The following is a 25,935-nucleotide window of genomic DNA, read 5'->3' as shown; positions in this document are numbered from 1 at the left end:
TGTACGTTAATTTCAAAATTTCTATATGGGGAATTGGTTGATCATGTAGCACTTATTCAAAGCCTCTCTCCTCACCGTCAAATGTTTAAAACTCCATCTAGGTTTTCTCAACTATTTGCATGGGACTTCTTGGGAAAAAATACAGCCATAACCCAAAGCTTTCCCAAACCACAACAATTAGAAAGACCAGAACATATTACTTTGTGCTCCCTTCTTGTTCCTCTGAAAACAGTGAGGAGAAACAAAGACCCCAAATGCCACTGATCAAGCCCCCGAGAATGAGGCTATTTTTCACCTATTCAAAATACAGTCTTGGGAAGGGGAACATCTGGCCATTCAGTTTTTCATAACAGTATAGCAGGGAACGGGATCCGCAGTCCACTCCTATTTTCTCTGTTGGCCTTCCTGGAGGCCAACAATCTGTTACTGTCTTGGGGGGTTTGCTTACATAAATTTTAAACGTTTTAGTCAAGAATGGGACTACATGGGAGCATCTTGTGCTCCTGTCTTGGTGCTTCCATGCACAACTGGAAGCAAGTCATAAGGGGATATAATGTGGTCTGTGATTTTTTATGCCAACATTGCTCCTCCTTGTGTTGGACTATGACATCTCTGCAGTCTACAGTTCCCCATGCCTTCAATATAGATAGATTAGGTATCACCTAGCAGGGCAGAATTCTAAACAAAGATGTGCTCTCCCAAGCCTACATTCCCAGCATGCTCATACTTCTGTCTCAGCGGCGTCTACTCTGCTACAGAACAGAAGATGGCAGGATCCCCAAGGATGTGCTCTAGGGGGAGCTGGCTTCAGGCACTAGGCCCATTAGCAGACCAACTCTGTGCTACAAAGATGTCTGCAAATGAGACATGAAGGCTGGCAACATCAACCCTGCCATGTGGGGGAATCCCTTGCAGAAGACCGCAGTGCCTGGAGATGGGCAGTCAAGTCGTGTATGCATAGCAGTGACCACAGGAGAAATGACTGCTGGGAGGAGCACAGAGAGGAGAAATGCCATGGTGCATTTGCAGCAGCACAACTGGATGCCTTCATTTGCTCCAGCTGCAACAAAACTGATCTCTCCCACAGCAGGCGCTGCAACCTTCCAACAGCTTGACCTCACTCCTCCATTGTCTCCCGAGACAGATGGATGGACAGAATCAGCATGATCCAGATCCTGAAAAGCAGTCTGCTTGGCTTTCCAAGCATGCTTCCGCAGGATCAGTGAAGAACAACTGGACTGTGGGCAAATCTTCTCCCGTTGTTTCTGACAGAAATAGGAGGAAGATGTTAGCAGGGTAAAAATAAACTCTGGAAATGTCTTTCCAGGTCATCTAGTTCCATTTCCCTGCCACCATGGAAGGATTGTTCCCTCCAGCAAGGAAGCTTTCTCAAAAGCACTCAGATGAATTAGTTTGCCTTTTAACAATGGCCAGATTGTGGGTAAACTCCATCCGATTTTAAATGCAAACCCATGGAGCAGGCATGCTTGCTGTTTGGCTGAAAATAAATGTCAAGTAATTTTAGCAGTTCTTTGAAAGCAAGCTCCATTTAAAATGACACAGTGTGGTATATTTGAGCCAGCTGGCTCAGAATTTCTCAAGTTGAATATCCCATTGTATACAAGCATCCTGAATAACAGGGACATGGACTAGGAACTTTGATTATCCCATGAGATTTGGGGGCTCTGTTCTTCATCCTTTGCGTGCAGAGTAGTCTGTGATTAATGACTTGCATGCTGGGAAATGCAGAGAGCCAGTGTGGCAGTGTACAGTCTGGACAGTTCACTAGGCTTGGGCCACCAAAATCTGGGTTCAAATTCCTGCTCAGCTACGAAGCTTTGTTCTCAGCCTAACCTACCTCCCAGGGCTATTGTGAAGATAAAATCAGGTGAGCAGGGAATGGTGTATGCAGTCTTGAGCTCTTTGGAGGAATGGCAGGATACAGGCATAAACAAATAAATTCAATGCAGAATTTCGCAAGGAGGGGGTGGCTTGCAAGGACCTGAGACTGCAGCCTAATTCCTGCTAGCACTGATTCGAGATTAGCACAAATACTTTCCCAGTTTGTTGCGAGTGAGTTTCAGGAACTTCTGTCCACATCCACAAATTTATGATGATGTATCAGTTCCCATTGTTCATTGTGTTTAGCCCATACAGCAGTTTTTTGAATTGTTCTTTGGAAGAAATAGATGGTTAACTAAATTTGGGGAAAGGAAGAGAAGTCAAGCACAAGGAACTTTTATATCAACATCACATTCAAGAAATGCTGCTTTTAAATTATTGTGGGACTTGCTTCTTAATCCCCCAGCCACAAGTGTAATTTGGGATTTCAAGTTTCGACATTATTCACTTTGATGTCTTTTCATTCGAAATCTTTCATAGTACATTTGTATGTTATATTAATAAAACATTCGTGCCAAGAAGATTTTTGAGGGGGCAGAAGAAAGCTGTAGTCTGTGGTTTCTTGGACAATGACTGACCTCCTATATATGTTGTTGGTAAGGGAAAAGCAGATAATAAAGGAGAATTCCTGAATGCCAAAATCCAAGTTTGGGGCAAGTACTCTTTGGTGAGATCTAAAGACTCAAAACAAGCAACAAAGTAAAGTGTGGGGACTTGGCTTACATTGGTGAAAGTTCCTAAATTATTGGACACAAGAGAAGCTTGCTAGAGCCATGTGTCCTGAGATTGGAATAAGCAGGGCTGGATCTAGACACGTCAAAGAAGTGATTCAGTTAAATGCATCGTAAACTCATACAGGGAAATCTGTTAGGGAAAGACAGGACTCCACAGCGCCATCTGGTGTTCTATCACATGTACAACACATATAAAACACTTTTTCTTTACCAATCTAGCTGAGTCCCAGTTTAGACCTCACAGGTTAAGCTTTTCAGGTGTACCGAAGGAACAAAGCCTTGATTACCTAGTCCATTCCAAGGTGAGCTAATCCTGGCAGGACAATGTACTCTATGGCATTAACCCCTTCAAGCATTAATTAGACTTAAGCATGCTGGTTATGAATTAGACTTAAGCGTGAGGCTGGTTATCCCACACTGTAGACCTCTGGCTGATCATGTTTCTCTGTGGGTGTTTTTTTAACCTCTTTTCCCTCTTCTGTAAAATAAAAGGTGATGTGCATTAATTAACTGCTATTCATTTATTCAGTCAATCTCTTTATAATTATTAATTGGTTGAGTAACAAAGCCATATTGTTTGGAACGTTCAATTGTTTAAGCACTTGGTGAATTAACCCAGCTATCATTTATCAAGTAATTATGGCTGCAATCCTATGCACTCTTACCCGGGAGTAAGACCTATTGAATAAAATGGAACATACTTCTGAGTCTACATGCAAAGGATGACATTATATGGCTGCAACCCTAATTTAATCTCTCTGGGAGTAAGCACCATTGAACTTAATGGGACTTCAATCTGAGTAGACATGCATAGGATTGTGTTACAAATGAAATAATAAACCTTAATAACTTTCTAAAAAGAAAAACCAAGTTGAGAGTGCTTTGCATATTCCCAAGGCTTTGCAATTTCCAGATTTAACATTTAAATAGCTCACCCACTTTGATTCATAAATTTGAGAAACCTAATTTCTCTCTTCTTCTCCCAGCACACCCGCCCACCCCCAGCAAATTACTTTAAGACTTATGAATGAGAAGCTTCAGTGCAATGCTGCTTCTAATAATGATGATGATGATGATGATGATGATGATGATGATGTTATTTATCTATGCACCTTCTGGAATACTGCTTCTCCCTTAGCAACATAAAAACACTTCCCCAAAGCGAAGATAAATGGAATGTCAGTTTGACGCCCCTCGCCTGAGCATTTAATCGGCTTTTGTTGCAGACTTTGCGTGGCTGGGAACGGCGTGTGGGTTTGCTTTTGACAGGTCCCTGCCTCGCTCTTTCCCTGGCACGATTGTCTTGGAGCGTCTCTCCAGTTTTCCGGCGCGCAGCTAGAGGGCTGCCTTAGCTATTACTAAGCGAGCACAGAGGGGTGGCGAGAGAGAGAGAGAGAGGAGACTGAATGGGTGTGTGTGTATGCGTGTGTTTATATATGACTGGCCCAACCTGCAGTTTCAGATTTCAGACCTACTTTATCACTCTTCCAGTTCCTGCTAGCCTTTGGATGTTGCACGCTGCCTTTTCGCTGACGGATCTCCCGGGACGGAGGAAGAAGCTGTGAGCGCTTCTCTTCTCCTTTACTTTTCATTTCTTCAGCAAGAGTTTCCACCGCTCCCCCCGCCCCACCTAGCTGTCTTTTACCCAACCTCCACGTTGGACCCTGCCCTGCAAGAGGCTTATTTTTATTTTTAACCTCCTCGCGTCTCAGCACTGAGGGATGCTGCCGCCTCTTCCTTGAAGGTAAATCCAGGTGTTCGGTTTGTTGACGGTTGTACTTTTTGGCTTCACCAAAAGATAGACTTTTGCTGCTTCTCTGGACTGTGTGATCCAGCCAGCCAGCAGGGTTTAGGTGTGCTTGTCAGCTAGTTTTTAAACAGCCGATGGTGGTGACAAAAGATGGCAGGAAATGGCAGGTGTGTTTAAACAACTGCAGCTAGTCCTCATGGATGCATAGTTCGGATTGGGGTTTGATGTGCCTAGAACCTTCAGTGCTATCTAGAGATGAACTTAAGCTCTAGTAATACAACCAAGGGTATTTGAAAACTGCTCAAGGCAGGGGTCAAAGCTTGGAGGTGGAATCCGTGGCATTTTTGCAGTTCCTTCCCTGCTGCTTTGCTGTTAAAATAATATGTGCTTTGTATGCTATTGAATGCCAGCTTGATGTAAGTTCTAAGACTCCCGGGCTTGGTTTTTGCACCTGAATCCTTGCATTGTTTGTTCAGTAGCTTTGGAAGTTGCTTATCACACACACAAGGCACTTGTGTGCTCATCACTAAAGGGACTCTTTTTTGGGCGGGCTGCAGGAGGTGACCCCGCAGTGAAGATCTTGGATAGCTGAAGGCAGCACAGGGTGATGTGGTTCTCTTTTTTACTATGTGTGGGTTGCATATGAGCTTTTGTTGGGGGTGTTGCTGCTGTACAAATGGCATTTGTCTAGTTTGCTAGCAATAGATGGGAGAGTTTCAGCTGAAGCTTGTTGAAAGGATGGAAATGCTCCTGTATCTGTTCCCAAGAGTCAATGGGCTTTTGGCGTAATGGGGTTGGTCCAGTGATTTTTGACAGCTGACCTTGCTGTGCAGGGTTTTTACAGGTGCCTTTCAAGCGACACACTCCCCGTCGATATACCTGCTTTGTACCCGTGTGTTCAGATTACTGGTGCGTGTGGATTTATACCCATATGGGAGGTTACCTGAAACTGTACCTATCTGGCTGGCACACTGCCATCATGATCAGGAAGTGGAATTCAAAATTTGTTGCTGCACAGAGTCTGTCGCCTTGAAATATGTTAGCGTTTCCCGGGCAAAACGTGTAACTGTAAACATATACACATTCTCATCTAAATGTGGAAAGGGGCTTTTTGGGTTTTAGGGGAATGCATGTTAGTGAATGGATTACTTGATGCTGTGTGTCACCAGGCCCTTGTTGATGTGCTCACTGCCCCATACTATTCAATGCTTTATTCACCACATTCCACAATAAAATACCTATTTTTCATCTGAAATGTGAGGGGGCATTCCTGATAGCTGATAGCTGAGAACACACAGACTCTGGTTATAGATTCTGTCAGTGAGTTAATCTGTGGCGAGGCTGATGCTGGGGGACTCTGCCTTTGGAGCAAAAGGTAGGACTGGCAGTGCGATCCAATGCATGTTTGCTCTGGCATTAGTCCCACTGCAATCACAACTCTCCCAGGTAAGTGCGTATAGGATTGCAGCTTTAATTTTACTGACCCGTTTCAGGTCTACAGTTTTTATTTTTGAAAATTATACTATGGGCACCCAAAACCAAGCACCTACTGCCATTGACTCCAGTGAAACTGATGTAAGCATTTGCTTAACCATCCAGAACCATAAAATTGTAGAGTGGAAGGGACCCAAAGGGCTTAACTTTGCCTGGATTGCACCCTTTGTGTTTTGTTTTCTTGCTGCTTTTGTGTGATTGTTAGCTTTGCTTGTAAGTTGCCCCAAGAACTTAATGACAAAGCAACTAATATATATGATTAATAAATGAATACAGTAACTATGATTTGATACTGTTGTCATCTACAGAAGTGTACTCTGAGCAAAAAAAATATTTCTAGCCTAGTGAACAATGCCAGTGACTAAATCCTGAGATAAAAGGCAGAGGTCTCTCTTTGAACAGCTTTTTCAGAAGATGTTTTACAGCAGGGAGAAATACTACATTCCTAACAAGTTTCTTAAAAAGTGAATATGAAATCTGGGTTTGAAATGCATGGGTCATAGGGAAAGATGTCCACAACCATACACAATGTCTGCAGTCATACAGCCAAATCAAAGTGAAAACTTACTGGCCTGTGTCAACATTATGACACAAGATCTGTGCCCAAGTGTGCCCACTTAATGGTACAATGCCAATTCTCTTTAAGCTGCTTCATGTTGCTGATGTGTACTGATTTATTCATTTTTTAATCTACTGCTTTACCTGCCATGGTCCTTACTTGAAATCTGTTGGACAACTTTGTTTTCAAGATTGCTATTTTGGAACTGAGATGGCCCTGGTGCAATTTAGAATGTCACATCTTATATGAAAACATGCTTTTTCAGCTGTAAAAAAATGAATTTGAAGTTGAGAATTCAAAACCTTGGTGGGACACACCATGAGACTGCATGGATGCAGGATTTGCTCATTAACATGTTATCTGGGTGTCTTACAGACTTTAGATATAAAATAAGAGGGTTTAATTGTCCTCTAATGAACACTGGAAAATGTTTGAGATACCAAATATCTTAGTAGATGTTGCTGAGGAAATGGCACTCTTAGATCTACAAAATCCCAGAGGAGTTGTTGTGAGCATCAAAGTTTGCAAGTTTGTCTCCATTGGGCCTAGGAGCATTCATATGAATGTCCTGCAGAGTGCTTTCTATTCTGCAACCAACACTTTGAATAGTGATATAATGCAGAACCAAGCCATACTTAAGAGCTGAGAGGTTGTGTCATGAAGTTTTTGGGTCCTTTCTCTTTGCCACGATCATCAAGAAATGACACCCAGGCATGCTAGGCAGAAAAAGAGAGCAAGGCTATGTATATAGGGATGAGCTTGGTTCTCAGTGGATCACTTGGAATTCTGTGGCATAATTTTGTGTTTGCGGTTGGGGGGGGCAGACCTACAGTTTGCAAAACCTACTAGTCTTGGGTTTCATCTCCTTTACAGCTGGAGGGCATCATTCATTATGCAGAAGTGCCATTTGGGTGATGGTGGGTAGGAGAATCACATCCAAGTTCCTAAGCCAAGCTTGCATGCATTCAGTGCAGAAATAAAGAAATAAAGGAAAGGGGGAGCAGTTTATCTTAATAGCAAGTGGTGGGTGCTGTGTCTTGTTAGTTTATTATAACTATAGCAATGCTATCAAAACAGGTCAAACAATAATTTTTCTTCCCTCCCCACAAGCAAAGAGATTTGTGCCTTATCTAGTACCATGTTTAGAGCTAGAGCATTAGCCACTTAAAAGTGTTCATGAAGAAGATTAAAAAGGATTAGGCAAATTAATGGAGAACAAGACTATCAACAGCTCCTAGCCATGATGGCTATGTTCCATGTCCACGATCAGAGGCAATATGTTGCTGAATACCAGTTGCTCAGCATCGCAGGTGGGCAGTGTGCTGTGGCCCTCATGTCCTGCTTGTGGACCTTCCCTAGGCATCTGGTTGGCCACTGTGAGAACAGGATGCAGGACCAGATGGGCCATTGGCCTGATCCAGCAGACCCTTCTTGTGTTCTCAACTCTTGTGTGTTTGTTTGTTTGTTTGAATGAATGAATGCGTGCATGTGCGGTACGTAAGTGTGCAGGGTGACTATGCATCCCAATCTCTCCAGCCCTAACCTTGCATTAATTTTCATACTGCTCCAATACCATTTCATAATGAAAACTTCCATCTGACCTGGGAGCTGCTGAAAAAGCCCATTAGAGGTTTTGGCTGCTGTGACACTGAGAGAAGAGCTAGACTGGAAGTTTTTTGACATCCTGGTTCTGCACGCTTGACTCACAAAAGCCATACAAATCAGGAACTAGTAAGCCAATCCCCTTTTGTCAATTGCTGGCTGTCAGGGCCAGAAACAGAATTTGAAAGGTAAGCTGCTGTCTATCTTACACCCAAAGCTCCTGGTTTGCATTTTATGTTTAGAACTGAGTGTAGGAATTCTCTAATATTATTCAGGTTTTCCAATTCTTAAGAAAGGCTAAGATATCTGTAACTTTTTTTTGGGGGGGGGGGAGAAAATCCAATAATATTTAGTCCCTCAGTGAATGTAGCCTCTCTGGCTTGGATTTTTCATTTTGTTCCAGACACAATACATATCCTAGAAAGCTAACAGACCAATCTTAAAATGTCTACTTGGAAGTAAGCCCCATTGATTTCAGTGAGATTTAACTCCACAGAAATCCTTCTAGGATTGCAGTTTAAGCAAATAAGTGAAAATGTACGGTATTTAATGTCACAGTGTAAAGCACGCATAATTCCTTTTAGAGGGCTGATTCATTTATTTTAAATATTGGAATCTCCAATTGTCTTGGCATCTGAAAAAGAAAAGTTACGTGATGCCAATTTTACAGGTTAATCAGCTTGGACTTCGATCATCATTAATTCACCCAACCTCTCCCACTTTTTAATCAATCTGCTCAGTTGCAATCACTCCCTTTGCCTTAATTGAGCTTGCAATTAAACCTAATTTCCTCTCTGGAAAATGTCCCCCTCTTATAAAAGTTACTGATTTTGCAGGCTGGGTTGAAACTAAATCAGTCCTCACCCCCATCCATACTCATGGGAAGCTAGAGGGGTGTGTGGAGTGTGTTTCAGCAGGGCTGGTTAATGCCTTGATGGCTACCTGCCTGTTGTAGCTCTGAATTTATCAATATGCTTATTGACACAGTGTCAGTCCCTCGGTTCCAAAGGCTGGATAGGATTTCCACATAATCTGACCCAGGAATGGCATTCTTGGCAAAAAGAGAGAAAATAATCTAGAAGATAGATTTTTGGGACTCCCCTCCCTCTGGATCTTCCTTGATTGGCTACCACCAGGTAAATGAACTGGATGTGATGTTCTTGTCCTGTGGTTGTATCTGCAAAAATTCCAGTGCTATTCTAGGCTGTACCCACAGAAGTATAGTTGGACACAGGGGAAGTAATAGTACTGCTCAATTCTGCCTTGGTCCACTGGCAGAGGAACAGGGGTGCGAAGGGAGCAGACCGCCCCCAGCATCACCATTCTGGAAGGGTGCCATTGCGGCAGCCCCCCCAGACATGCGCCACCCCCCGCACATTGGGTGCCACGCCCCCACAGGCGGCACATCATGCCCCCAGAACATGCGCCATGCCCTTGCGGGCGGCGTACCTACTCTCTGCCCCTGGGAGCGGAGCATGCAGCTTCGCCACTGCCTTGGTCAGACCACATCTGGAGTACCGCACCCAGTTCTGGGTGACACAGTTTAAGAAGGATAGTGACAAGCTGGAACGTGTGCAGAGGAGGGCAACCAAGATGACCAAGGGTCTGGAAACCAAGCCTTATGAAGAACGGTTGAGGGAATTGGGTATGCTTACCCTGGAAAAGAGGGGACTGAGAGGAGATATGATAGTCATCTTTAAATATCTTAAGAGCTGTCGCATAGAAGATGGAGCAAACTTGTTTTCTCCTGCTCCAGAGGCTATGACCTATGCCAATGGATTACAAGAAAGGAGATTCCAACTAAACACCTGGAAGAACTTTCTGAGGATAAGAGCTGCTCAGAAGTGGAATACACACCCTCAGAAGGTGGTGGACTCTCCTTCATGGGTGCTTTTTCAGCAGAGGTTGCATGTCCATCTGTTATAGATACTTTAGTTGAGATTCCTGCATTGCAGGGATTGGACCAGATGACCCTTGGTCCCTTCCAACTCTATGATTCTCTAATGCTTTATGGCTACCTGTAACCTGCTTTCTCATCCACACCTGTAGTCATCCAGTATCGGCTCATGGGTCATTGCAACACAATTGGTTAATATACTTGGGCTAACTTCCGGTGGTGAAACATTATGCAAACGTGATTCATTAATTTTATTTACCTATGATATGTTTTTGTACCCTGCTCTTCCTCTGATCCAGAGTACAGTGTGTCATGCACGGCTCATGTTGGAGGAAGTACTCAGACTCAGATTTCATTTTTTGCTAAAAATGTTAATGTCCAAATCAGTACGGTACATGGGACACTGGAGCAGCAGGTGCATGGCATGACCAAGCAAGCGAAGACATTGGTCCATCAGCTAACATAACATAAGGAAGTGGTGCAGGCACAGTTTCAGTGCAGCAAGCAAGATGCGTCTTGGGATTGGCCAAGGAAGCAGGAATTCCTCCTACTGAGCTGGACACGAGCTGTCTGTTAGTACACAGGCGACACAGAAGGTGGCAACAGCAGCTCGGAGCCAGACTGGGTGCCTCCTGGGTAGGCAGATGTTCATCACTGGGGTTGCTGAAGGTGGTGGTGTCAAGCTCAGAGGTAGAGTGGGTGGTATTGGGACTGCGACTGAGGCTGGCAGGGGGTGGCTTGGCAAGGGGTGGCAACCTCCCTGGGATCAGAATCCTCACCTACAGTGTGTTCCTCCAGCAGCTCTGATGTTTTTGGGGCACAGACACAGCTAGCTCCAACCTGATGAGTCCCCTCCCTTAGGTCACCAGCTGGCAACTTTTCAAGATCCTCCTGTCCCTTCTTCTGATCTGACCAGCCCCTTTCAGGACATCTCCTCAGGGCTTCTGACGTAGGACAGCTTCACTTAGTCAACAACTAGAACAACCATCTAAAATAAACAAAGCAATAAAAGCAAACCCTCCAAGTGTCCCTATTTTCTAGGGACTTCCCTTATTTAAAGAAGCCATCCCGGTTTCTGATTTGATCCCGGAATGTCCCGCTTTTCCTTAGGACGTCCCTATTTTTATTGTAGAAATGTTGGAGGGTATGGAGTTAGCCAACCCCCAAGCCGTCTGGACGCAATCCTGTATAGGAAAGTTTTTTAATGTTTAATGCTTTATTATGTTTGTATATATGTTGGAAGCTGTCCCCAGAGTGGCTGGGGCAACCCAGTAAGATGTGTGGTGTATAAATAGTAAAATTATCATTATGGATTGGGATGTTCATATTTTCATTGGAGAAATGTTCGAGGGTATGTAAAACCATTGCATTAGCAGGGCCAAATTCTACATTAGGCGAATCAGATATGATACATGGCTTCTACTTGACTTTTTCCATTTGATGGGCTGCCCAAGATACCTCAAGATGCTACAAGCAGCCCCCTTACTTGGGCTTTCTTGCTGCTTGTGTTAAAGCTGATTCCCTACAGAAACTAATAATATGGGCCCAAATTCTCTCTGTGCTATTTCAATTCAACTGGACTCTCGTTGTGCTTCCATCCCAGGGACAATACAATATAAACCCCTTGCTGAGCCCTGGATCTATGGGTAGAATATCCTCCAACATTTCTCAGATGAAAATAGGGATGTCCTAAGGAAAAGCGGGACATTCCGAGATCAAATAGAAACCAGGACAGCTTCTGTAAATCTGGGACTGTCCCTGGAAAATAGAGGAACTTGGAGAGTCTGGCAGCTGTTCCATTCGGAGGCAGCTCAAAATCTGCTGCCGCCTGAGGCAGAACATCCAAACGGTGTTCCCCACAGTGGTAAAATGACTGAATTAACAGGGAATGTGCTGTCTTGAATGGTACTCCTCATCTGAGTCACTGTGCCTTAACGTTTAGGACCCGCCTTGGTTCCGATGGCAGCAAAGTTCAGGTGCTAGTCATAGTTTGCATCCCTGCAAAACAACAACAGCAGGGAGAAGTCTTCCCAATGGGAACAAGAGTTGAAATCCCCCCTGCAGGGAGCACGAGGAAGAAGGGCCATCCATGCAGTCTGGCGCCGCAGAGCAGTAAAACCGCCTTTGGGGAGGCAGCTTGCAAGGTGAGCCAGAGTAAACAGTACATCGGGCCTTAATCTCGAGCTGCCATCAAGATAAGGCAGCAGAGTAACCGCCACTTGCCTCGCCCAGTTGTGTGGGCTTTTTTCGTCAACCCACACCTTGGCACCAAGGTGTGTGACTGGCTCCTTTTGAATCATCACAACATCCGTTAACAAGAAGGAGACACAAACAAACAAGTGATTTTTAAAAAATATGTGGGTGGCAGCAAACGTTATTGCTGCTGCCACCTCCCTCCCTGACTTCCTTGTCCTGCTCTGCTGCTGGTGCCATCTGAGGCCTGCTGCTTGCCGGTTTGTTTACTAACACTGATGTGCTGTCCTTGTACAGCACAGGTGGCTGCTAGCGCTCGCTAAAGCTCTCTTGTCTATTTCTGGCACCGGCCACTTCGCTTGGCCTCTTTCTCTCTTTCTTGTTGCTTCTGGTAATGATAATCAGGCAAGGAATGTAGTTCCAGGTTGGGAGCTGAGGGTGCCCCCCCCCTTTTCTTGGCACATCTGACCATGAGGTTTTGTTTAAAGGGGCAGTGCCCCAAGGATATCAGAAGGGCCACTAATTAAAGCTGATGATTACTGTTATTACTCAGTCTTGCACTGTCTGGCAATCTTCAAAGCAGGTTTGGAAATAACTGCAACATGGCTGTAGAAATGCCTGCTTGGTTGAGATACAAATAGACGTCTCTTGCCACAAGTTTCCTCTTGTTTATCATGGCGACATTTTGAAACACAGTTGGTCAAGAGTGGAGGAGCCAGATGAGCCATGAAAGCTACCTGCTGATCACATTTCCTGCTCTTAGGCTTGCTTGTTACTCCTTCCAGTGTTAAAATAAGGAAAATGCACCCATAGTAAGGGATTACTGTATCACTCACTGAGCAAGTAGTACCGATTTAGGAATTCTGGTATGGTTAAATTATCCTTGCTTGCTTTTGAATCAGAGTCTAGCTAGTTGTAGTTGTAGTACAACACTCAAATCCCTAGACCACACTGGCTGCCTCGTCGCGAATCAAGTAATGCAATCGCAAAGAATCCCATAGTAGTATTGAAAGACTTCTGCACGTATTTTCCAGAGAAGGGTTCTGGATATAGCATGTGCACCATGCAAGCAAAAGCTGCCTAGGATTGCATTGTCCTTTATCCTGATGAAATTGTGGACTCTGTGAGGATCGCATTACCATTTCCTCAGGTAAACTCTTAATGGCCTCAGTTCTCCTTCAATCCCAAAGAATATCTAGGTGGTGAAAGCAGTAAAACTGAGCTTGGCAAACAGTTCTTGTAATCTTGGGCTGACTTCTCCTGGCCAAGGTGTGGACAAAATTGCTGAGTTGCATCTTAATGACAGGCTTCAGCCCCAGAACTTCAAAAGGCCTTGGGGGCATAAAAGGGTGTTTAATGACCAGTTGGGAGTGCGCGTGTCTCATTATCTCAAGATCATTTCAGGCTTGCGAAATGATGATGATGCTTCTTAACACGGTTACTGCACCTGTTTTTCTGCTGCTTGCAGAAATTAAAGGGAACTGGCTCAATTAAGCCACAATCTGGGATGGAGACATTCTGGCTGCAGCCTGTCAGGGGGTTCCATCCTCATCTTGGCTGCAGATGTCAGCATCTCCGGTGTCGCTGCAGAGATGTAGCTCTGTTTATTCAAAGTACAGGCCTAGATAAATATAGTTAGCTCTGTGGTTTCTAAGGGGTATTTGTATGCTCATTAATGTTAATGTGCACATTTGCAACTAGATCTGAAGTTGCAGCTATGTAAACGCTGGACTCGGTAAGATAATGCACATTTATTCCCATTCATTTTTTTAATTGCTTTTTTGCATTAATGATTCAGACCACCTTGGTGCTAACCAAAATGAGCAATGCAGCTTCTTAAATGTCTGTTGTTGGAAAATTAGAGATTAAATGTGTTTGGAATTTTTGTTCTGTTTTTAAAATCCTGGTTTGTGAACATGGTGTATGTTTCTGGCATGGTAGGTGCATGATTTAGTTTAAGGATGCTTAGGATAACACTTGAGTGAGATGGACTGTCGATGGCACTATTGAAGAGGGGAGTGGAAGGGAAGGCCAAGGAAATGACAGAGAACCTGACAGTGGAAATATATTTTTCTGATTACATACCTTGCAAGTGTCCTAGAAAAAACAGGACATCCCGTTTTCCCCTCGTGAGAGCATGGCAGCGGATTTGGTTGTGAAATCATGCGAGATCTCGCATTCCTGTTTTGGGACACAACATGTTGGAAGGTATGCTGTTATTGCTTCTTAGGAGCAGAATCTGTTTACTCTGTGGTGGTCTTCCTCACCTCCTGTGCAATCTTTGCAAAAAGAGCCACTTCTGTTTTCATGGAAACACTGGGTATAAAGTAGGAGTGGGCTGTACTTGTTTTTTTAAACTAAGTAAGCACCCAACTAGTTTCATGAACCAGGGTTGTAGCCAGCCTTCTTTGTTGGGCGGCTTCTTCTTCTTTTTTTAAAATAGAATAATGAGAAATTCCCTCATAATTGACATGAATAACTTTTTGTCAGTTAGAAAAGTCAAAGAGAGGGCCTGTGTATATTTTACTCTCAGTGCACTCACTGACTATGGCAGTCTGGTGCACCCAAATGAATTTTAGAGTTGCCCTCCTTGAACAGCAGTTCCCAGGCTACATAACAAAATGCTTTCTGAAAATGAAGGGGATTGCATCTTCTATAGGGCAAGGGTGGGGCACATATTTTTCAGGCCAAAGAGATAAATAGTTTTGAGTATAGTATAGTATAGTATAGTATAGTATAGTATAGTATAGTATAGTATAGTATAGAAAATTAGCCCACCTTTTGTACAGGTGGACTAGTTTGTATACACACTCACAGACCCCTCTCTATGCCCCGTCCAGGCAAACAAGAGGCATGATCAGAATTCAATGGCACAGTCCAGCTTGTGCTCCAGGAGGTCACAGTGGAGGGCTGGGGAAGGAGGATGTTTGGGGAAGAGTCCTAAGGGTCAGAAAGAGATGCCTGAAGGGCCATGTTTGGTTCCCCCAAGCCCAGGTTTCCTTTCCCTTGCTGTAAGGATCTACTATTCAAGAGGGGAAAAAAAACCCCACACCATGCACTCCCAAGACCTTGGGCACACTGGCCAAAGGCAGTGTTGCTAATCTGGTCATTTCTCTTATAAGTGAAGGACTATATGACCAAAACCATGTTGGGATCTTGAAAATTTTTGAGGAATGTGTTTTTTCCTTAAACCATTTAGACAGCAGAAATCTGTTTCAGAACTTTTTACATCAGATCGTAGGGTTTGGGTGTGATGTCCTTGCCTTTTTACAAATGCCCCATCTAGGGGCAGTAAAATTCCCACTTTGATGAAGGAGATGCTTGAACATTATTGCACTGAAGTTTATGGAACATCTGGGATATGCTGAGCATATATGTTGGGTATTAGCCTAAAACCGCTTTCGAGCAGGATTATAGTCAATGGGAGCATTTGAGACTTAGTTGTAAATATAGCCAGGTTTTGAGTCATGTGACTTTTATATCTTTATAAGTGAAAGGAACTCCTGGAATTCAGCTTTCTCAAATCAACAGTAAAAGTGTACTCTGAATGTTGAGTTAGGGGTCTTCTGCTTCCACAGCAAAGGGGTAAGGGGCTTTAATAAGCAGAGCCAGACCCTGCAGCATTCAAGAACAGTACTTCATCAGCCATTGTGAACCAAGTTTAACTAAGTTATGCTATTAACTAAGACCGGATATATAAAAGGGATCCTTTGTGCATATCCGCGTATGACTGCTACAAAAGCATCCATAAGTTGAACCAGGAAAGCTTTTGAATGTGCTTGTTCATGTGGTTTTCAAATGGCAGCAGGAAGGAGAGAGTGCCAATTTTCTCACTTGCATTTGCCAATTTAAAGACTGATTCATATGGCTGTTTTTTTAACCTGCCAGCAATGGGATTGCCCTATTGGCAATGAAACTCATCCATGTTGCCATACTATAAACACCTGTCAGTGCCCTCACAGGATTAACTGGCCCAACAAACTAGTTAAAATTAATAGTCCACTCAAGCTGGCTTCATTCATGGCATCAGCCTATGAGGTTGTCATATGATTCAGCCTTAAACTCATAGGAGATGCTAGGATTGCAGTGTTGAGCATACATACCACCCAGAGGATATAGCCACCCAGAGTGGCTGGGGCAACCTAGTCAGATGGGCAGGGGACTACTGCTAATACATGTCTTTGAGACTTTACACCAGCATTCCCCAATCTGGTGCTTTCCAGATGTTTTGGATTTCAGCTCCCATCTGCCCCAGCCAGGCTGGCCAGTGGTCAGAGATGATCAGAGTTATAGTCAAAAACATCTGGAGGGCACTAGATTGGGAAAGGCTTCTCTACCAAGCTGAAGGCAAAAGTACACTGGGGTTTATACAAGTAGCATATACCATTTGTTTACTCCTGCCTGATACTGTTGTTGACAGGTAGAAAGCTCTGTGCAACGGCATGATTGATGAGTTCAGTATGCATGGAATCTGCAAGCATGTTGTTGCCTGCGTTGGGTAGTAAAACAGCTGACAAGCAGAGTAATCTGGGATGCTTTTCTAGAGATTATCTAAGCATTAGAAAAATACAGCTACAACTGGCCATAATCTAAAACCTGCTGGAAGAAGTGGAAGAATCTTTTGGCACAATGCAATAGGATACTTTGTGAATATGTTTGCGTTTGCATTTGGGTTCATCCAGAGAGTCTTATGCATCACTAAGGAAGATGACATGTGAAAAGAGGATACAGATGTGCACCTGCAAATTTAGAAATAAATGACTGCAATGTAGCTAAAAAGCATAATACACCTCACCCTAGTGGGGAAGATTGTGCCCAAGTGATGTGTGTGCTTGCCTAGTCTTCTCTCCAGCTGCTAACTGTAGATGGGCAGCTCTCCCTTCCTACAGTTCCTTAGCTTTAAACTGGACTGGGACTGGACAAATGCTCAGAACTCCTATCCCAGGCCTCTAGCTAGCTTCCAAACCCAACTCTCATCCTTTCTCCTTCTGAGCATAGAAAGCTGTGCGGAGAGATGAGATTCAATACTTGGCATAAAATGGCTTCTAGACTTTTTGCTCCTCCACAGCTGCACTGCAACAAACGATGCTACAGTTTGGCGCTTCCGGCCCTGGTTTTCAGAGGAACCCCTTTATCTCCCTTCTTGGAATTTGCATAGGATTTAGCTTTGCCAAGGACAAAATGAAGTAGAAGCAAGGGTAGTGAAATGTCCAGCAGCTGGTTGAAGTGTGAATGTGCTACAAAAGGCCGAGATCAGCAGCTTAGCTGCGAACATTGCAAAACTTCCTTCTCTCCTCCCTTTATTGAGGATGTCCCCATCTTTTCAGGAAAAGGTGGAATCACCTATGCAGGTTATGGGGTATTTAGTCAGAGAGCTAGCAGGATGCTAATAAAAGAGCTGACAAAGAGCAGTAAAATCCTGCTAGTTGCTATAAGAAACAGCTCTCCTGGGAAATTTAAAATCTGCTGTATTAACTTTGCCTAAATCTCCAAGGTTGACACTTCCCATTCTGTCTGAGAAGGGAAGTGGAAGAAGGAAAGCCTTAGTTCTAGTTATCTCTGCTGCTTTAATATGGAATCTGTTCCAGTAATAATAATAATAATAATAATAATAATAATAATAATAATAATTTATTTATACCCCGCCCACCTGGCTGAGTTTCCCCAGCCACTCTGGGCGGCTCCCAATCAGTGTTAAAAACAGTGCAGAAATCTGTTTACGTCTTAAATTCTGCAATGTCCCTGTCCTTATCATGCTCCTATGGCACTGGGATGAAACTCTTGCCCTTGCTCTACAGATGCTGATGCATCAATACTTGTGGCACCTTTGCAGTGCAAATGCCTTGTTTTGACAGTTTCTCGGCCTTTTGAACTTACCCCAGCTTTCAAAGCAAGCCATCACAAGAATATTCTGATGCTAATGTTTTCAGTGAAAAAGCTGGTGTAGCACAAATGCTAGCAAACACTCAGGTGCTCCTGTCCTGCTTGTGGGATATCAGCGGTGATGTTTGGTAGATGATTTGGCTTTCAAAATTTTGCTCTCTCATTGTGCCTTTCAAACAACTACAGTCTGCTTTATTGTTTGTCGACCAGCTTCTTCATAGTATTAACCTGGCTTTTATTGATTGGCCGCCTGGCACTACCTTTCCCAGAAGAGCCACTACATCTCAACATCTCTGCCTCAACCACCACCCCCCCGCCCCCAGTTGATTCTGCTTTGTGAAAATGGGTGGGTTTTGTGACTTTCATTCAAAGAAAATTATTGCCCTTTTCCTCTCTCTTTATATTTTTTAAATTGCATTTTTGTTTATTCCAGGTTTGGTTGATTTGCACACCCACCTTTGGTTGCTCAATTCCATATATATATATATATATATATATATATATATATATATATGAATAAATATTTTATGATTTACTACACTCAGTAAACAATATACATGTTCTAACGGTGTTGAAAACATCAATATTTAAAGTTGATGTTTGAAGATTTTATATAAGCAAACTATTTTGCTATTACAAAGCTGGAATAAATATTATAAATGGATAAAATATACATTTATATTTTTATAGGACCTTATTTTAACTGGATTTTCACTATGGAGTGTGTTGTCTGGAGAGCAGAGCCTCAGGCTGGGCTGCAAACTGAGCATCCTGCCAAGGACTGTTACACCCTGAGCCACACTTGCTTGGGGATCACAGCTCTTTGGATTGGGAGGCAAGGTGCCAAGGATCTGGCTAAGGTTTAAATTGCACATTGTGAGCCCAGGTTTTCTCAAACTCAGAAGATGGGAGAGATTTCCTGTTTAATAAGGTGTATTGCATGTTTAACACTGTCCATGAAAGGGTGGCAGACAGACTTTACCTTTCAGCTGGCAAATATACAGGAGATGATGAAATAAGCAAGGAATGTTCCTGGGAGGTAAGCAGGTTGAAGGTCAGTTGCCTTAGGAACAGGAAGCACTTAACTGGAGCCAAAGAAAGGTAGCCTGAAACAGTGTCACTAAAGTGTAAACCCTTGTTTAAAGGAAAGTACGTAGTGCAAGATGGAACTGAATTTTCCAGTAGGGTGGAATTGGGTAACAAACAGATTTAGCCATCATTCAGATTTGTTGTTCTTGTGGTTTGCATCCATCTGTCTCGAGAGGCAACGGAGTGCGCCTCTGTGGATGAAATCAAACCACTGCATTAGCAGCACTGAAGTGACCTTCCTGGGGTGCAAGTCTGGGCAGTGTGTATGGACGTCCTGGGCTGCCCAGACAACAAGATCCTCCTCTCAGGTTCACTGACGTGGTCCAAAGGAAAGCAGACAATATGTTGGCCACCAGTTTGGCTGCAGGAGTTGCCGAAAAGAGGCGTACAAGGCTTCATTCAACCATCTTAGGAACTCCCTTATTTGTGTAGAGTTTACTCCTTAGCTTTTTCTTTTCGCAAAGCTATCCCACAAGCCAGCAGAGGTCTAGAACCAGAGTTTTCCTTCTTCTAGACAGGCCACCAATTCAGGTCCCCTCACTTTCCTCTACCACACATGCAGAAACTGCCTTATTGACTGTTTGGCCCCACTATTGCTCTCACCTTCTCAATCTGTCAGAGCCTGTCTTTGCATACAGAAGTCCCTAACTCACTGAGGGTTTGAGATCCACCTGTTACCTTCACCTGGTTTAGCCAGCCAGTCAAAGCCATTCCCAGGGTGTGGCTACTTCAACATCCTAACAGCTTCTAAGAGTCACAGGTGACAGCTGAGTTCAGGGTGGGGACCAAAGGATGATTGTTGTTGTTGTTGTTGTTCTTTTATTGTTCTATTTGGTGTCTATTTTAAAACACACCTGAATAGCTTCAAGGCAGAACATACTTCTTATTCTTGCCATTTTAATGGGCAAAGCACTGTATCATTCCCTTGCACTTCAACAGCCTCCAGCATTTGATTGCAACAGAATTCATTAAAATGTCAGCCAAGCTATTTAGCAATGAGCAGATGGGGCAGTACATACAATCTCAAAAGCAGGCCTCCTGAATGAGTGACCCTGGGCCTTTTAGTTCTAAAGCATGTATGTGAGGTAATTTGCAAGCCACCCCGCACCCTCTGCACTCAGAATGTGCCACAAGACCTAGTAATTGAGATTCTATCAGAGTCCGTCCAACTTTAATAGTGTAGCAGCAGCTGCCTCTATGATCTCATCTATAAAATGGTCTTGACGATATACTGTTGTTTTAAATGAAACTAGGTTCCAACTAGTCATTTGTATGTGAGTGCTCTTGTAATCCACTTCAGGAGTGTTTTGCATGGAATGCTGCTCTGCATTCAATCTATGGAACATTTGCAAGTGTTAACACCAATGCTGAAGCCGTTTGGGTTTGTGCTGTACTGTAAATCACTTCAGGATGCCTCAGGGGAAGTGATTCATAAATGAAATAATAATAATAATTTTCACAAAGGGCATGAAAATTGGCACTGGCATTTCCCTGATCTGTCATTCAAATGTAAAACTTGAACATTGTTTAGCATCTCCACTTCTATCCTGCATTAGCAGCAAATCATATATTTGTAGATATGATTTGAGAAACAATCTGGAGAGGTGTAGGGTGGATCGGTCCTTAGCTCTGTGGGCTGCTTCACACATTAAGTTGCAGCAAAACTGCTTTTTCTCAGAGTTAGGGAGCTGTGGCCAATAACTCCCATTTCCAGATTGAATGCTCTTGCATATAACACGGAGAGGTCAAGTCTATGCACTGCATGTTTAAGGTGCGCATGTCAAATTTTTCATGTATATGTCATATGTTGAAATTGCCTGCAGGTCAACAGTTGAAGCCATGTAATAGCGGGCTTGAAGAGACCTTTCTTCTCCTTCCTTACACTTTTATTTGGGAACCAAGTAGGCCCTGTTGCAAAAGGTACAGTCAGATCCCATTCACAGAGGGAGATGTTAGCTACTTGTCTGATGCGAGCAAGCCAGACATGCTCAAGGCATTCTCCTTGGCAGCAGGGAAGCTGGATTGGAGGGAGGAGGAGGAGAAGGGAAGGGAAAAGAGAAGCCAGGATATTTCAGCAATGCACATAACACTCACTGCTGTGGAGGTCAGCGCCTGGACACAGCCCTTACGGCAGGCGATGGAATGTAAAGGGCTGGGCTTTGCAGCGGGAAGAGAGCAGAGGAACTTTGAATCTTCGTAATTAAAACAAACCCAGCAGCCGCAGAGAATCAACCACAGTTCTCTTAAACACCCTTTGCTCCTGTGTTGAGGAAGGAGACAGGCAGCTTCTGGGGAGGGGATTTCACAGTCCAGCTGTCTCCTCTGGGTCATTCTGATGCTGCTCAGTACCAGCCAGCCCAGAAGCGTAATTCCTTCTGTAAAAGTGGGGTGTGGTTTTACTTCCTTCCTTGCCTTGTGCACAAGATTACACTCTTGTACTCTTGACAAAACACAGGTCTATCCCTGTGCATTTCAGTATCAGTCCCAGGGTTTTCATGTTCTTCTAGTATCATAGAGCTGGTAGGGACCCTGAGGACCATCTAGTCCAACCCCTTGCAATGCAGGGATAGGCAGCTGTCCCTTATGGATATTGAGCCTCTAACCCTTGTTAAAAACAAACTGTGGCTTAATGTGAACAAGCAGTGAGTTATTGTCACTGAAAGCTCTTGCACTGGTCCTCCCCACTGCTGCTACACTGCTGAGAAACAAGTCTGTGCCTGGCCTGTTGTGATGTATAAGCCTGGGCTTATGGCTTATTTATCTCCAAACAAACCAGGAGCTGTAACCAAGGTTGTTTTTTTTTTTTTTGGAGAAACAAACCATGTGCCAGGGTCCAGACATCCTGACACGCCAGACTCTGGGCTGTTTGCCGACAGCATGGCACATGAGGAGTGAAGTGAGAACTTTTCTGCAGCAGCCACTGGCACACTGTACATTCACATTTAACTATAGCTTGCTTTTCAATAAAGTTTCTTTTACCTGCAGACCAGGCCCCTCTGTTCAATGGGGCGTACACCCAGAATTGCAGCCAGGAATTAACTAATCCAGAATGATTATCACCTTCTACTGCCTTGCTCACAGACACTTCCTGCTTCTGTGCTTTGCAAACATGAAAGAAATCTACTGTTATATCAACTAAAGCCACTGGGTCTACTGCTAAGTATGACTAATTATAGATCCAACCCTATAATGATACATGCTTTGCTATGTTATAGGGCAGCTTTATTCACTAAGGGTCTTATTAGTAATCTGCCTTAAAATAAGACCAAAATTGTATGTGCACATTTGAGGGTGGAGGCTAAAGAAGGAATGCATCACCCGGGGAAAACCAGAGGTCACAGATCTCCATAATATTTGCCTACATTTGGTGTTAAGCTATACATAATTTACTATAATTTAGATAGAAATACAATCAATCTCCCTATTGTGTTCATTCATGGTTTTTACCTCTGTTGTTAGCCATCTTGAGCTTTTTAGAGGAAAGGTGGAATACAAATAAACAATTGGGAAGATGGTGACCTGGTGACCTGTTTGGTTGCTCGGTCTGTTCTCCAGGTGTTCACTGTTGATGGGCAACATCCAGATCTCTGTTCTTCTTCTTAAGCTTCTTTAGTTTTAAACCAAATGTGGGGTTGTATGCAATGAAGTTGATAGCACAAGCAGCTCCACCTGTGCCATGGGGCTTCCTTGCCCTCTTCCTGTGTTCTTCCCCGACTCTTTGGCGTTTCCTCCCAGCTCTCTGGAGCAGAAGTACTTGAGGGAGGCAAGACGCAAGGAGATGGGGGAAGAGTCATCCTGCTGCACAAGCAGAAGTTATTGCACTAACAGGATGCTTTCACATAGAGGACTGTCCTTAGACTGCCCTTCCAAACAGAGGGATGTTCTCTGTAATATAGGGTGCCTGGCCACCTCAGCACAGTGAAATGCTCAGCAAGAGAGACTGTCCTCTCTGGAAAATCAATATCCCCTAGAACAGTGGTAGGCAGACTTGAAGCTTCTTTGGGATCTTCTTTGGGTGTTTTTGCTTGAACCCCCAGGTCTCAAGGCATATGCTTGGAATTAAAAGAAGTCTGAGTCTGGGAATTTGGTTTGAACTGTGGCTTTTATGGGTGTTGTGTAATTTACATGGGCCTGCTTTTGTTTTTGTTTTAAGGCAAATTATGACTACTTGCTATGGAGAAAGATCTGCCTACGGGCAAGATAACATCTATAATTTCTCACAATACCTGAATCTATCCAGCTATCCTACGTGCCTCTACTGTTTCTTTCTTTTATAGAACAAGTCAATCCCATACAATATTTCTGTATTGGAGTCATGCACTCAAAAGCAGCTGTCCATGACATGTACAGATAATAATTCTTGCGTGCATGTGAAAACAAGCACTGAAAGCCATCCATGTGGAATCCCCGTTTGTAACACCTGTGAGAGACAGGGCATGAACTACAATTGTATTTGATCTTTATTATTTCATGTATGATTTGCTTCCCATGAAACATCCCCAAGTGATTAACAGCAGAAACACCAGCAACAGAAACATATATAAATACAATTTCCAGTTCAGTGGAGATATGGACAGGGATGAAATAAAATCTCCATTTAAAAGGCTTGTTGGAAGAGAAAGACCTTCCACAGGTACTGAAAATATAACAGAGATGGCACCTGTCTGATATGGAATGGGGGAGTGTTTCAAAGGATCTCATTTCTACCTCGTACAGAGTGGGTCTTCTGATGAGTTGGTATCTGTGGGAGGCAGTATATAAAAAGTAAGATTACCTTTTTGGTACCCTGGTCCCAAGCTGATAAACCTTTGTATACTAGTGCCAGTATCAGATCCCCAACTCCCACTAGCCCCAGCTAACATGGCCAGTGGGTCAGGATGAAGAGAGTCATTCAGCAGCAACATGTGGAGGGCAACAGGCTTGGAGAAGCTGTTCTAGGCGAATTACAATATTGTCAGTAAGGAGGTTGCACAGATAGTTGAATTGATGAAACAGATGCCAAGCTAGTCAAGAATGTAGTGGGCCTCTGTCTCTCTCCTGTCTCCATAGACTGAAACCACAAGATGTGATGGTGTAATTTAGGGTCATGCCAATTACATAGCACCCATAGAAGCCACAGCTCTCCTGCTATGGGCACCTGCCTCATTGATTCATGCCTTTTGGAAACTCCTTGCAGTGAGTAACAAAGGGATGTTTTAAAACGCGCCACACATTATTATTATTTTTGAATAGATGATCAGGGTTAGTCTCCAGATGATGCTGTACTCCAACTCCCATCAGCCCCAGCTGGCCTGTCCTTTGCATGGATAAGACAGGCCCAGGCCAGGAACAGAACTGGAAGTTGTGCTTTTCATTCCCAGTATTGCACAGACGAGTGTTTCTCAAATGTCCTTTAGGGATGCGGCAAACAGGGAAGATGGCTTATTGATTGTAAATCTGTAAGCTACTTCTAAGAAAAATCCAGCCAGGCAGAACCAACATAGTATCTGGGTGGCTGGCAACTTCTTAAAGTCTTGAGGACACTTCGGGAGACCCTGAAACAAAAGATTTTTGTAGGCTCTGTAGCACCTTTACCATTGACAGATTTATTGTAGCATAAGGTTTGGTAGGCTGGAGCTCATGAAAAATAAAAAAGAAATGTTTATGACTATTATTATTATTGCAAGTGAACTCTGTCCCATGACAACTGGAGCACAATAACTCTGTGCTACAATGTCTACAAAAAGTGAAAGGGTTCAAGACTCCCAAAATGCAGGTCACGTTCCTCTTCCTGACCTGTTGATGCTGTAGCTGAAAAATAATTTTTCTCTATTTTTGTAAATAAATTTTTAATTCCCCCCCCCAAATAATAATCAATAAAATAAGGATATAAAATTCAAACCACCATCTAACATTAATGCTTCTAATAAAAAATCCTACTATTTTACAAACCTTCTTTTGAGGTTCTTTAAACCTCAATACTTCCTTCCACCCCCTTCTACTGGTTCTTTACATCTTACATCATTCTCTGCATTTTGTTATCATTTTTATCCACTTGTTACACCTTTACATTCTCTAATTCTTTGCTACTTACAAGTGCTTAATTTAAACCTGCCAATGTACCAACTCGTTTACAGTATTTCTGCACATTCACAATAATTTTCCCCCATTCTTTTTTAAACTTCCCATTGTCAAAGTCTCTTGAGTTTTGCCGTCAATTTTGCCCTTTCTGCATAGTCCATAAGTTTTAATTGCCATTCTTCTGTTATTAGCAACTGTTCTTATTTCCATCTTTGGGCTACATAAATAATTTCTTCTGTTCTTTGGGAATTACTGTTCCTATTATACCTAGTAGAAAAGCTTCTGGTTTCTTTGCAAAGGTTAGTTTAAATATTTTCTTCAATTCATTATATATCATTTCCCAGAAGCTTTTAATAACCTTGCATCCCTACCGCATATGATAGGCTGTAGGGTGGCTAGGTGGAAAAAAGGACAGTTGTATAAAAGAGGGTATTATAAGAGGTGCAGCTATCCATCTTGTTTCACTATGTATTTCTCTTCCATAAAACACTGCTATGGTACTTTTTAAAAGTGCAGTTTATTCATTATGTAAGTTTTAGGGCTTCAGGTTTATTTATTTACTTAGACAATTTATATATCTCTCAACTACAATTGTCTATAAGCAGTGTACAAAGAACCCAATACAATGAAAATAAACAAATTTTAAACAATAAAAAAATAAGCCAGGAAGCTATGTTTGTTTGTTTTGGTAGGACTGTCTTGAATTTGAAGATTTGCTTCACTTGCAAACAAAGTCAGGGACACTCCAATCCAAACATAGTAACTGTTACAC

At 43.1% G+C, this 25,935-nt stretch overlaps 1 protein-coding gene and 1 long non-coding RNA gene across 34 annotated transcripts in view; both read left to right on the top strand.

The window, feature by feature from the left end:
- LOC310764401 overlaps positions 1–25,935 on the top strand; it is a 468,487-nt gene that overhangs the window by 333,639 nt on the left and 108,913 nt on the right. The gene's annotated exons all lie outside the window — the stretch shown is intronic.
- The window catches only part of PLEKHA6 (pleckstrin homology domain containing A6), a 202,158-nt gene that overhangs the window by 67,310 nt on the left and 108,913 nt on the right, over positions 1–25,935 (top strand). For 6 of the 33 annotated variants that reach the window (XM_083618179.1, XM_083618184.1, XM_083618177.1 and 3 more), the window contains exon 1: positions 4,044–4,380. The exons of 19 other annotated variants lie outside the window; for them this stretch is intronic. The gene's annotated coding sequence lies outside the window, so the exon portion shown is untranslated. Of the gene's footprint in view, positions 1–4,039; positions 4,381–25,935 lie in introns of those variants that run through there. 8 more of the 33 variants (XM_083618166.1, XM_083618161.1, XM_083618168.1 and 5 more) reach the window with 5 other exon arrangements.

This window comes from Podarcis filfolensis, assembly GCF_964270895.1.
Source record: "Podarcis filfolensis genome assembly, chromosome: 6".
In the NCBI taxonomy this organism is placed as follows: domain Eukaryota; kingdom Metazoa; phylum Chordata; class Lepidosauria; order Squamata; family Lacertidae; genus Podarcis; species Podarcis filfolensis.
This window is presented reverse-complemented; position numbering and strand designations above follow the sequence as displayed.